Below are 14,397 nucleotides of genomic sequence, written 5' to 3'. Positions count from 1 at the left end.
ATTATCACCAAATCTCTGTAAACAACAGTCGGAGAGTTCTACTAACCGTTCAGTTCCTCGACGATAAAAATCCTCGGTCAGAGAGCCATTGGAGAACAACTGTGTAAAGTTCTCATCGTCGGAAAGTCTGTTTCCCGTCATATATTCTTTCAGCCTGCCGAAAATATGGAATTCGCATCGTGCCAGATACTTTCTTCACGATCAGCGTCACCCACGTCTGGGTGATCTTGGTCAAATTGTTGACACCATTTCATTACGGCTGGACGCGCCGTTGCATGTGGTTCATATACTGCCAGAATTTCACGATGAATCTTTGTGCAGTTTTAGGCGTTTTCCCCGCAAGAATCGTACTGTCCCGTGTACTTTCAGCTATGGAGTACGTTTCCAATTACGTCGTCATTTCACTCGCTCACTGCGATTCACCTGTTATCCGTACCTCAACAGAACTGCGCGTGCAGGAATTTTGGAACATCTACTCTCTTTTCACAATATGCCATTCTTGTTGTGCAATGACTTTATCGCGGGACGATACATGTAACTTGCTTTCTGAAGTCCCTACATATTTCTGGTAGCAAGTGTAGTGGGGTGAAACGCGGTTTTGCTTCTCACTCCATTTGATGAAAGTAACAGTAAATATAACGCAGAAATTCAGTGTCTCCTTTCTTCTTGTAAGAGTTCATCGGTCCGTGTTCAGAGAGATTATTAAAGACCGCTCTCTCCATGTAACAGGACAGGAAATCGTTCGTTACACATGGCTGGTGGTCGTAATTGTACCGAAATAATTGACAGTTTCCTATGGAAGGAAGGCTACCACATAAGAAAAGTAAATAAACCAATGAACCACTAAAACATATATGTAAAGGTACATTTGTAGCTAAAGAGTTATGAATTCAAGCCCCTTACTATTTCTGGTATCGACATGGGGAACGGTTAAACGCCACTGGCGACTGCTTGCTGCCGTTTCCATTGTGTGTCGGTCTATACTCGTACATCAGCTTTTCTCTACACTGCCTCCAGTAAGATGCATCTGTGGGGTTATTTTATGTCAGTTTAGCTGAAACCAATATTTATTGCGTCTAGTTGCTTTAGCAGAAGAACGCCGACAGACTATAGAAATTACGTAATCCAGAACTACAATAATCCAGCCACCTTAAAGTGAATTCGATGGACTATCTTACAGCAATGTACCATGTGTCTTATTGCTAATGGCCGGCCGCGGTGGTCTTGCGGTTCTAGGCGCTGCAGTCCGGAACGGCGGGACTGCTACGGTCGCAGGTTCGAATCCTGCCTCGGGCATGGATGTGTGTGATGCCTTTAGGTTAGTTAGGTTTAAGTAGTTCTAAGTTCTAGGGGACTGATGACCTAAGATGTTAAGTCCCATAGTGCTCAGAGCCATTTGAACCATTTTTTTTATTGCTAATGGCTCAAAGTTCGCGCAGTAAAATCATCTTCTCAATATACGTCATTTCTCACATTTTTGATCAGAACTTGCCCGTTTTGTGGTGTGGAACAAATTGTGCTCTTAAAGTAAATTTTTGTAGTTACATGTTCGTACCCCCATTATTTGCTTAGCCAAGCACTAGAAAGCAGTAGAGCTTTTTCCCAAAATCTTATGGGTCATATGTGTGAAAAGTTATAGTGGCCTGCCAACTAATTCAGCCTATAATAATAATGATACAGTTAACAAAACAGAGCGTACATAAAAAAATAAGATTAGCTATGTTGAGGACTTCTAAACAACAATGTAACTGCATTCATTTAATTACTGTTTATGAAATTACGGAAATGCTTTATTTAGTGACAATGCACATTTTCCTTTGTTGAGTAAAAGCATTAACAGCGACCTAAAATTCGAAGTTTTTGTGCACTCTCGTTTTGATTAGTATCCATAATCAGCCACTTCTCTACATTAGCAAATTCCTTTCTCTGTCGTCTTTTGTCTTGTTTGTTTATCACAAATGTGTTGCGTGCATGCACATTCAACAATTCCTTTCGTATTTGACACTTATCTTCCTGACGTTTCACACTTGCACCACAATACATTTGCCAAGCGTTTGGTGTATGTGTTTGAATATTGTTATATTTTCGCCGCTCCATCAGTTGTTGTAGTCTTGTTTATCTTCCTTGTTTCGAAATAACTTGCATCATTTCACCTCGGTGTTCGTGGTATTGCCAACTTATCAGTTACATTTAGTGTTTATTTACTGTGCAGACTACTCATATTCGAATCGAAGACTTCCAGGAAGCTGCACTCGGTGAAGGTGCTTGTCAATGGGAAGTCGTTGTCAGAAATGTTAATAGCGGTGGGTGAAACTCAAGAAAATATCATGGGAACTTTAAAATTCACTGTATAGATAAAAAATCTGGTACATAACGTTGACAGCTTCTGAGACTGTTCATGAATAATTTATTGTATACAGGAAAGTCGCATATGACAGAACTGTTACAAATGGAAGAGGATACGAAGATGATGAATGCCTGGTACAATTACTGACAGATGACTCCACACATAATTAAATGTAATACCATACGAGTAAATCGACAAAAATGCCCATTTTGATAGATTATACCACTCAACACCAATTAGCGGAATCAGTAACCACCGATAAGTATCTAAAGATACCACCAATCTGGAGTCATTTAAGTAAAACGACCACATAATGTTAGTTGAGACGAAGGCAGATGACACACTGAGATAACGAGATGAATCTTCAGGAAATGAAATTTATACATAAAGGAGATCGCTTCCGAAACCATTTACTGGTCTATTCTTGACTATTTTTCATCAGTGTTGGGCGTTATCATGCTGAATTTGTGGAAGAGATACAAATCAGGGAAGAGCTGGGAGATCTGTCTCGGTCTGTTTAGGTAGAGTCGTCACAGAACTGCTCAACAAATCCAGCTGATAACGAAAAAAGACATTTCTGTGATTGCATAGCCAGAGTCCGATTGAATAAAGAACTATGGAAACGATTACTGTAGTTATGGTTTCAAGTCCAGAGACTATATTGATACAACAATTCACGGTAGTCTATTATCTGCAAGCCCCTTCATCTCTTCATAAATACTGCAAGCGGCATCCATTTACAACCGTTTGCTGTCCTCAAGTCCCTTTTCTCGCTGTACCCTGTGCAGTCTCCCCCACCCCCCAAATTTGTGCCATAAATTTCTTTTCTTCTCAGTTAGATTCGCTGTCTTCTCATCAATTATTCAGCCTGCAGATCTGATCTTCAGCACTCTTCTGTGGTACAGTCACGTCGATTAAATGAGTAGGCGTAACGCTGCAAAGCGACGTGAAATGGAATGAGCACACAGGTCGGCTGCAGGGAAGGTGAATGGTCTTCTTCAGTTTACTGGGAGATGTAAGAAAGTGTAGCTCACCTATAAAGGAGACCGTGTATATAACACTTCCGCAACCCATTCTTGAGTACTGCTCTGTTTGGGACCCCCACGAAGTCAGGTTAAAGGAAGACATGGAAGCATTTTAGAGGCATGCTGCTAGATTTCTTACAGGTACGTTCGATCGACACACGGGTATTACGGTAAAGATGTGGACTGAAATGGGAATCCATGGACGATAGAATACGTTCTTTTCACGAAACACTGTTGAGAAAGCTTACATAACAGCTATTTGCGACAAGCTGCACAACGACCCTACTGCCACCAACATACATTTCGCGTAAGGACTTTGAAGACAAGATAATCAGGGCTCGTAAGGATGCATATAGACAGTCATTTAGTCTCGCACCATTATCGAGTGAAACGGGAAAGGGAATGGCTAGCAGTAGTTCAAGATACCCTCTGCCATGCACGGTATGGTGGCTTGCCGACAGTGTATGTAAATGAAGATCATGAATGAAACACACACAACACTGGTGTTATTCTACAGTATTTATTATTTGTTAAACCATCTAGTTTCCGGCTGTTACGCCATCATCAGGTACAAGGATAAGTACTTGGTGCAGTGAAATTTTATTGGATCACTGATTTTAAACTAGTGCATGTACCGAGTATCTCCATTTTCAGGGCTGGAAATGTCAATGTTAGAATTAGGAATAAAACAAGCGGGATTATTTCAGTGTAAATACGATGTAAGATTATTTAACTAAGATAAAATATGTGATACATTAACTAATGAATTGTAGACAAATTACAACAGTTGTACATAGAGGAACATAACTGAACAATAAACTTTGGTGTCATATTCCAAAGACGTGGCTGAACAAAATAATCTTGTCTTTCATAGATCCAAAATTACAAACAGATGAAATATAATAGTGATATTAACCAGGTGAATTATGCAGCTGTGATTATACAAAGTAAATTTTTTTAACACAACTAGAGAATTATATTACATGAAATAAAGGAAATGGACTATATGAATAAGAGGGGTAATTAACAACATGTCCTTAATGGGATCATGAGTAGTATTTACAGTTAGAAGTGGCGAGTGAGGAAACTGTGTCTGATCTTTCAGCACTAAGTTTGAGCTGCTGGACATGTGTTGCCGGCCGAAGTGGCCGTGCGGTTAAAGGCGCTGCAGCCTGGAACCGCAAGACCGCTACGGTCGCAGGTTCGAATCCTGCCTCGGGCATGGATGTTTGTGATGTCCTAAGGTTAGTTAGGTTTAACTAGTTCTAAGTTCTAGGGGACTAATGACCTCAGCAGTTGAGTCCCATAGTGCTCAGAGCCATTTGGACATGTGTTTACTAATTTCCATTATTTCAAGACAGTTCATCTTTCTTCCTTTGGGGATGTGATGTAATACTTCATGTTTAACCTCGTAACTCTGGCCTTCTTTAAGCAGGTGGTCTGCAAAGGTAGAATCTCCTTTTATAATTTCCGACTTCTGTGGTGTCCTTCATGAGGGTACAAGTTGCCCTGCCAGACTGATCTATATAGAACTTGCCACAGTTATAAGTAATTTTATATATTCCATTCTCTTACAAAGCTCTAGTGCTGTATTTACCATTGGGCAAACAGTGTACAACAGTGTTGTGCACATAAAATGATGTTTTTCCGTACCTGGATTTAAGATGTCTGGTCTGGCTAAATCTGGTGAGACTTTTGCGAAGTATGGAATTGTGCGTCATTTATTGCATCCTTAAGGTGGTGGGTCAAGGACAGGGTAAAGAAGAGAGTACACCAGTTGTTTCTGCGAATTACGTAGTCCACTAACATAGAAGTATAGCCATTATCTGTTGCTATTTATTTGACATAATTTAATTTCATTTGGAAGCTGGCTGTACACATGGGGATGTATAATAGGCTATGTATCATAGAATGAATGGCAGCATGTTTATGGGTCACTGGGTGTTGAGAATTGGTTGGTATTACTATATCTGTGGTGGTAGGTTTCTTATAAATCTTGAAAGTATGCATACGCTCACTGACGTCTATGGTTGAATGTAAATAATTTATGCAGTGAATTTTATACTGATGTATTTAGAATTTAGTTGCTTCAGGAATTTTTGAAGTTGTCTGGTAGTATCTGTCCATAAACACAACACATCATCAACATACCTAAACCAATATCCAACCCTGGAAGAGAGCGGATTATTTTCCAAAAGCTGTGTTGCATAATTCATACTTATCATAGAACCTGATGATGGCGCAACAGCCGAAAACCCGTTCGTGTGATAAATAACAAATATTGTACATCATTACATAAGTGTTGTGTGTGTTTCATTCGTAATTTGTAAAATATTCTACCAAGAACTGACGGAACAGTCAATCAGTGCAATTAAAGGTAGATGTATGTGTACCATATTCCAAAGGCTTATATGCTCTTCTTGTCAGAACTGTTTATTCATCGTGTGCATTATTTGTCGGTATTAGCATTACAGCAAGTATCAACGCTCAAGGTTAACATTTCGAGCACTTTAAATGACAGTCATAATAATTAGGGGTGTACAAGTGAAGATTTTTATTATGAGGCGTTTTCTTATGAAACGAAATGAGATAATCTATTCACAAAGGGCAAAGTAATTCGTCAAGAACTCCAGGAAACAAATGTGCGATTGGACCATACGGTGAGAGCTGCGCGGCAGCAGCTGCGCAGCGTGGGGTCTGACCTGTGCGGCGGCGTGGTTCTCCTTGTCGAGCAGGAACTCGACGGACTTGGCGCGCAGGGGTGCGCCGGCGGGCGGGGCCAGCTGGTGTGCAGAGTCGGCCGCGTCGGTGGCGGGGGCGGCGGGGGCGGCGGGGGCGGCGGGGGTGGCGTCGGCGTCGAGGCTGGTTTCGAGCAGGCGGCGCGCGGGGGCGTGCGTCTGCGGCGGCAGCGGCGGCTTGGCGCGCAGCGGCACCCAGCGCACCAGCTGCTCGCCGCCTTCGCCCTCGCCGCCGCCGTCGGTCGCCCGCTTCGCGCCGGCCGCCGCTTCCGCACGGCCGCTGCCGGCTCCGCCCTTTCCCTTCTCCCTGTCCTTGCCCTTGTCCCGCTCGCGGTCGCGCTCCTTCCTGAAGCGGTGCAGCGAGAAGCGCTGCAAGAAGTGCGGCAGGCGCGACGACTTGCGCTCGGCGTCGCCGCGCCAGCTCACCTCGGACACGAGCGGCCAGAAGTGCACCTCGCGCGGCGGCTGCGGAGAGCCCGTACCCGCGCCCGCCATGTCTAGGCACGAGACACGCACTGGCCGCCGCCGCTACTGCCCGCCCAGCCTCTGCCGCCACGTCCCCCCTCCACCGCCCCCCCCCCCCCTTTCGCTCCGCCACGCACCCGGTGTCGTTAAATTTAACCTCCCGGCCGGCCCACCCTCGTGTCTTCACGTTTTACGCCGCGTCTTCTAATTTTAACGCGCCCGACTGCTCTACTGCTGCTGCCTGAAATTTCGATCTCGAACACTGGAACCGGCTAAGGCGAGGCTGTCCATCGCGTTTCTAAACTTGCGTGAACAGCACGAACTACAGCTGTTGGCGGCCTTCCAGTTCGGTAGTCCTGTTTATCGCGATACACAAAAGTTCGGCCCGAAATACACGTGGAACGAAGGAGAGGTCGAAACTGATCGTTCGTACCGTATCTCCTTCGCTGTAGCTGCTCCCCGCCTCTGGAACAAGCTGCCTTGCACTCTGCGCACAATTCAATGACCTGCTACTTTTAAGAAGCTGGGGCAATTCCTTCTGTCACCCTCATAAACTTTTCTCAAAAATTAAGATATACGGCTAATTTTCCCTATGTCAAATAGCAAAGCTAGTGCTCCTCTCTTCTTCCAGTTACGCTTCTCTTTGCCTTTCTCTACTCTGTAAGTGACACCACCTTCTGTTCCCTTACATTCATTAACTGTGTGTTATCACCATCGTTCTTGCTTCCTAGTCCACCCATTTCTCTCATGCTCGTTGTTGCTAACTCACACAGTTAAAAACCTACCACATCTTAATCTCTAATTACTCTTGTACTTATCGGGTACGAATATAAACTATGTATGTTTTTGTAAAATGGCTCTGAGCACTATGGGACTCAACTGCTGTGGTCATTAGTCCCCTAGAACTTAGAACTACTTAAACCTAACTAACCTAAGGACATCACACACATCCATGCCCGAGGCAGGATTCGAACCTGCGACCGTAGCAGTCGCACGGTTCCGGACTGCGCGCCTAGAACCGCGAGACCACCGCGGCCGGCATGTTTTTGTATGTACTACTTTAATTTTTTATTTCTACACTACTGGCCATTAAAATTGCTACGCCACGAAGATGACGTGCTAGAGACGTGAAATTTAACCCACAGGAAGTAGATGCTGTGATATGCAAATATGCAAATGATGAGCTTTTCAGACCATTCACACAAGGTTGGCGCCGGTGGCGACACCTACAACGTGCTAACACGACGAAAGTTTCCAACCGATTTCTCGTACACAAACAGGAGTTGACCGGCGTTGCCTGGTGAAACGTTGTTGTGATGCGTCGTGTAAGGAGGAGAAATGCATACCATCACGTTCCCGACTTGGATAAAGGTCGCATTGTAGCCTATCGCGATTGCGGTTTATCGTATCGCGACATTGCTGCTCGCATTGGTCGAGATCCAATGACTGTTAGCAGAATATGGAATCGGTAGATTCAGGAGGGTAATACGGAACGCCGTTCTGGATCCCAACGGCCTCGTATCACTAGCAGTCGAGATGACAGGCATTTTACCCGCATGGCTGTAACGGATCGTGCAGCCACGTGTCGATCCCTGAGTCAACAGATGGGGACGTTTGCAAGACAACAACCATCTGCACGAACAGTTCGACAACGTTTGCAGCAGCATGGACTATCAGCTCGGAGACCATGGCTGCGGTTACCTTTGACGCTGCTTCACAGACAGGAGCGCCTGCGATGGTGTACTCAACGACGAACCTGGGTGCACGAATGGCAAAACGTCATTTTTCCGGATGAATCGAGGTTCTGTTTACAGCATCATGATTGTCGCATCCGTGTTTGGCGACATCGCGGTGAACGCACGCTGGAAGCGTGTATTCATCGCCATACTGGCGTATCATCCGGCGTGACGGTATGGGGTGCCATTGGTTACAGGTCTCGGTCACCTCTTGTTCGCATTGACGGCACTTTGAACAGTGGACGTTACATTTCAGATGTATTACGACCCGTGACTCTACCCTTCATTGGATCCCTGCAAAACCCTACATTTCAGCAGGGTAATGCACGACCGCATGTTGCAGGTCCTGCACGGGCCTTTCTGGATACAGAATATGTTCGATTGTTGCCCTCTCCAGATCTCTCACCAATTGAAAACATCTGGTCAATTGTGGTCGAGCAACTGACACGTCACAATACGTTAGTCACTACTCTTGATGAACTGTGGTATCGTGTTGAAGCTGCATGAGCAGCTGTACCTGTACACGCCATCCAATCTCTGTTTGAATCAATGCCCAGGCTATCAAGGCCGTTATTAACGCCAGAGGTGGTTGTTCTGGGTGCTGATTTCTCAGGATCTATGCACCCAAATTGCGTGGAAATGTAATCACATGTCAGTTCTAGTTTAATATACACTCCTGGAAATGGAAAAAAGAACACATTGACACCGGCGTGTCAGACCCACCATACGTGCTCCGGACACTGCGAGAGGGCTGTACAAGCAATGATCACACACACGGCACAACGGACACACCAGGAACCGCGGTGTTGGCCGTCGAATGGCGCTAGCTGCGCAGCATTTGTGCACCGCCGCCGTCAGTGTCAGCCAGTTTGCCGTGGCATACGGAGCTCCATCGCAGTCTTTAACACTGGTAGCATGCCGCGACAGCGTGGACGTGAACCGTATGTGCAGTTGACGGACTTTGAGCGAGGGCGTATAGTGGGCATGCGGGAGGCCGGGTGGACGTACCGCCGAATTGCTCAACACGTGGGGCGTGAGGTCTCCACAGTGCATCGATGTTGTCGCCAGTGGTCTGCGGAAGGTGCACGTGCCCGTCGACCTGGGACCGGACCGCAGCGACGCACGGATGCACGCCAAGACCGTAGGATCCTACGCAGTGCCGTAGGGGACCGCACCGCCACTTCCCAGCAAATTAGGGACACTGTTGCTCCTGGGGTATCGGCGAGGACCATTCGCAACCGTCTCCATGAAGCTGGGCTACGGTCCCGCACACCGTTAGGCCGTCTTCCGCTCACGCCCCAACATCGTGCAGCCCGCCTCCAGTGGTGTCGCGACAGGCGTGAATGGAGGGACGAATGGAGACGTGTCGTCTTCAGCGATGAGAGTCGCTTCTGCCTTGGTGCCAATGATGGTCGTATGCGTGTTTGGCGCCGTGCAGGTGAGCGCCACAATCAGGACTGCATACGACCGAGGCACACAGGACCAACACCCAGCATCATGGTGTGGGGAGCGATCTCCTACACTGGCCGTACACCACTGGTGATCGTCGAGGGGACACTGAATAGTGCACGGTACATCCAAACCGTCATCGAACCCATCGTTCTACCATTCCTAGACCGGCAAGGGAACTTGCTGTTCCAACAGGACAATGCACGTCCGCATGTATCCCGTGCCACCCAACGTGCTCTAGAAGGTGTAAGTCAACTACCCTGGCCAGCAAGAACTCCGGATCTGTCCCCCATTGAGCATGTTTGGGACTGGATGAAGCGTCGTCTCACGCGGTCTGCACGTCCAGCACGAACGCTGGTCCAACTGAGGCGCCAGGTGGAAATGGCATGGCAAGCCGTTCCACAGGACTACATCCAGCATCTCTACGATCGTCTCCATGGGAGAATAGCAGCCTGCATTGCTGCGAAAGGTGGATATACACTGTACTAGTGCCGACATTGTGCATGCTCTGTTGCCTGTGTCTATGTGCCTGTGGTTCTGTCAGTGTGATCATGTGATGTATCTGACCCCAGGAATGTGTCAATAAAGTTTCCCCTTCCTGGGACAATGAATTCACGGTGTTCTTATTTCAATTTCCAGGAGTGTATTTGTCCAATGAATACCCGTTTATCATCTGCATTTCTTCTTGGTGTAGCAATTTTAATGGCCAGTAGTGTATATGTAAGCCGGCCAGAGTGGCCAAGCGGTTCTAGTCTCTACAGTCTGGAGCCGCGCGACCGCTACGGTTGCAGGTTCGAATCCTGCCTCGGGCATGGATGTGTGTGATGTCCTTAAGTTAGTTAGGTTTAAGTAGTTCTAATTTCTAGGGCACTAATGACCTCAGAAGTTATGTCCCATGCTGCTCAGAGCCATTTGAACCATCTATATCCAATAAAAAGTGATTATCATAATGCATGTCATTCAAAATATACAGATGTAAGAGAGGGCCTAATGACTCTAATTTTATCAAGTTAAGTAAGTAAATACATATCTAACGCTTACGTATATTGTCAGGTAAACTTGTTTGTACTTTTGCACTTTATTAGTCTGCTACATTTACATCAGCGTGACTGATCTCACTTAAGTATTTGGCAGAGAGTTCATTGAACCACTTTCAGGCTGTTTCTCGAAAAACAAGTGACAAAAATGAAAACCTAAATATTTCCGTCCTCGGATTTGTCTCATTTTATTACGATGGTCTTTTCTCCATATATAGGTGGACGTCAACAAATTATTTGGCAATTGATGGAGAAAGTTGCTGGCTGAAGTTTCGTGAAGAGATCTCGCCGTAATGAAAAACGCGTTTGTTTTAATGGTTACCATCACAACCCGCTTGCAATATCCGTGACTCATACTCCCCTATTTCGCGATAGTACGAACAAGCAGAAATTCTTTCAATTTATTTCTATGACCACCGTCAATTCTATCTAGAAACGATCTCGTACCACGCACCAGTACTCTAGCAGAGGGCGGACAAACGTTGTGTAGGCGATATTTTTAATAGATTTATTGCAGCTTTTAAGTGTTCTGCCGATGGAACGCTGTCTTTGGTTTGCCTTCCCCACAAAATTTTCCGCATGATGGTTCTAATTTAAGTTGTTCGTATTTGTAATACCTAGATATTTACTTGAACAGACAACCTCCAAATTTGTGTGAATTACCGTGTTACACAAATTTAATGAATTTTTTGTTTTTGTATTCATGTATGGGATCTCACTCTTTTAATTGTTTAGGGTCAACTACCACATTGAGACAGCTTATCTAAATCATTTTGCAATTCGTTTTGATCTTCTGATGACTTTACTAGACGGTAAACGACAGCATCATCTGCAAACACTCGAAGAGGGCTGCTTAGATGTCTCCTAGACCGTTTATATGCAGGATGAAAAAAACTAGACACACAAATTTGAAGAGTTATTAGAGGAGATAAAAAGTAACACTTTTGCTTTGTGACACAAATGCCACAGGTGCACCATTTCCCCGCTAGGTGTCCTAAAAGGGTTGGACGCTGGACTTTAGGCCAACGTTCACGTTGTTTCGACTGCCTCGTATGCAACACGTTGACACTGGAATACGATTTGCAACACAGTTACATCTTAGTGCTATGAAGAGTAAGTTTTTATTACTGCTAGCAGTGCCCATATCCATGGATAAACAATTACATTATTGTTGTTTCTGTTATATTGTGTTTACATGAAAGTATGTCTATGTTTGCAGGCTCTTAACGGCTGATTACATTCTAACCGATTTTGCTGATACGAACCTCATTTACGGCGAGGCACGATGAAACGGTGTAGCAGCAAAGCGCCTGTGTGCAGAGCGTTTCACAGGGAGGAGATTACCAAACAATTTCGCATTTCTTCGTGAAACAGAACCCCTTAGACTAATCGGTAAACCTTGCACTGTGCAGACTGTGTAAGCCTTTTGGCTGAAGATACAGCCGTTATTATTGAAACCCCTGGTTGTTTTGCGCATGTTAGACGATCATTAGCATGTAGATGTCACTTGTGCATTAATCTAAGCGAGTGACATTTTCAGCAACGTCTCTAAAACAATCGCATTCGGGAGGGCCACGGTTCAAATTCACATCCGGCCATCCAGATATAGAGTTTCATTGATTTTCCCACATCAGTCCAGGAAAATGCCTGGATGGTTTCTTTGAAGGGGACAACTCCCATTTCCTTCCCCATCCTTGAAACAATCCGTCCTTCAGCTCCATCTCTAATGACATCGATATAGACGAGTAGTTAGACACCTAATTTTCCTTCCTTATAAAACAATACTCATCACACGACAATTTGAAGGCCCACTCTGAACACTATTTGCTTCAAAACCTTTACGGACCTCTTTTTGAGTAAAAGATGCACCTATGACAATTTCGTCACATAAAAAACTATTTCTTATTTCTTTTTATCTCCTGTAAACATTCTTTAGTTTTGTACACCTAGTTTTTTACACTTTATACATTAAGAAGAGCGGGGGGCCTATGACACTTCCTTGGGGAAACCCAAATATCACTTCGGTTTACTAGATGACTTTCCGTCAGTGAATAACTGTAACGCTTTTGATAGAATATCACGAACCCAGTTGCACAGTTGAGATGATACTTCACAGGCACGTAATTTGATTAGAAGCCCATTGTGTCCAAAGCCTCCTGGCAATATAGTAACATGGAATCAGATTGAGACCCCTGTCGATAGCACTCAGCACTTCGTCTACATCTACATGGATACTCTGCAAATCACATTTAAGTACTTGGCAGAGGGTTCATCGAACCACCTTCACAATTCTCTGTTATTCCAATCTCGTATAGCGCGCGGAAAGAACGAACACCTACATTTTTCGGTACGCGGTCTGATTTATCTTATTTTATCGTGGTGATCGTTTCTCTCTATGTAGGTCGGTGTCAACAAAATATTTTCTTATTCGGAGGAGAAAGTTGGTGACTGGAATTTCTTGAGACGATTCCGTCGCAACGAAAAACGCCTTTCTTTTAATGATGTCCAGCCCAAATCCTGTATCATTTCAGTGACACTCTCTCCCATATTTTGCGATAATACAAAACGTGCTGCCCTTCTTTGAACTTTTTCGATGTACTCGCGCAGCAGTATTCTAAAGGAGGACGCACAAGCGTAGTGTAGGCAGTCTCCTTAGTAGATCTTTTACATTTTCTACGTGTCCTGCCAATAAAACGCAGTATTTGGTTAGTCTTCCCCACAACATTTTCTATGTGTTCCTTCCAATTTAAGTTGTTCGTAATTGTAATTCCTAGGTATTTATATGAATTTACGGGCTTTATATTTGACTGATTTATCGTGTAACCGAAGTCTAACTGATTCCTTTTACCACTTATGTGGATGACCTCACACTTTTAGTTATTTAGGGTCAACCGCCAATTCTCGCACCATTCAGATATCTTTTCTAAATCGTTTTGCAATTTGTTTCGATCTTCTAATGACTTTATTAGTCGATAAACGACAGCGTCATACGCAAACAACCTAAGACGGCTGCTCAGATTGCCTCCCAAATCGTTTATATAGATAAGGAACAACAAAGGGCCTATAACACTAACTTGGGGAATGCCAGAAATCACTTCTGTTTTACTCGATGACTTTCCGTCAATTACTACATTTTCCCTGTCATGAAGTCGCAAATCCGGTCACATAAATGAGACCATATTCCATAAGTACGCAATTTCACTATAATCCGCTTGTGTGGTACAGTGTCAAAAGCCTTCTGGAAATCCATAAATACGGAGTCGATCTGAAATCCCTTGTCATAGCACTCGTGTGAATAAAAAGCCCGCTGTGTTTACAAGAACGATATTTTCCGAATCCGTGCTGGTTGTGTGTCAATACTTGTAGGTCTTTTCATTGACATAGTTCATAATAATGAAACATAGTATTTGTTCCAAAATCATAATACAAATCGATGTCAAGGATATGAGTCTACAACTCAGTAGATTACTTTCAGATACAAATAAATCTAATATCGACTCCGACAATAACCTTCTCTTACGAGGTAGTCTGATTTTTTCACGATACATTTACGACTACCTTCAAGTGAAACAATTTCTTGGGTTATCACCGTTGACCAAA

General features: G+C 44.5%; 1 protein-coding gene across 1 annotated transcript in view; it reads right to left on the bottom strand.

Moving 5' to 3' along the window:
- Nucleotides 1-6,189, bottom strand: part of LOC124555153 — a 725,477-nt gene extending 719,288 nt beyond the window's left edge. Inside the window, exon 1 of the mRNA XM_047128972.1 lies at nt 6,075-6,189. The gene's annotated coding sequence lies outside the window, so the exon portion shown is untranslated. The remainder of the gene's footprint in view (nt 1-6,074) is intronic.
- Between the last annotated feature and the right edge of the window lie 8,208 nt (nt 6,190-14,397).

The sequence above is a fragment of the Schistocerca americana genome, chromosome X (genome assembly GCF_021461395.2).
Source record: "Schistocerca americana isolate TAMUIC-IGC-003095 chromosome X, iqSchAmer2.1, whole genome shotgun sequence".
Lineage (NCBI taxonomy): Eukaryota > Metazoa > Arthropoda > Insecta > Orthoptera > Acrididae > Schistocerca > Schistocerca americana.
The sequence above is the reverse complement of the archived record's forward strand: the minus strand, read 5'-3'. Positions and strand labels throughout refer to the sequence as shown.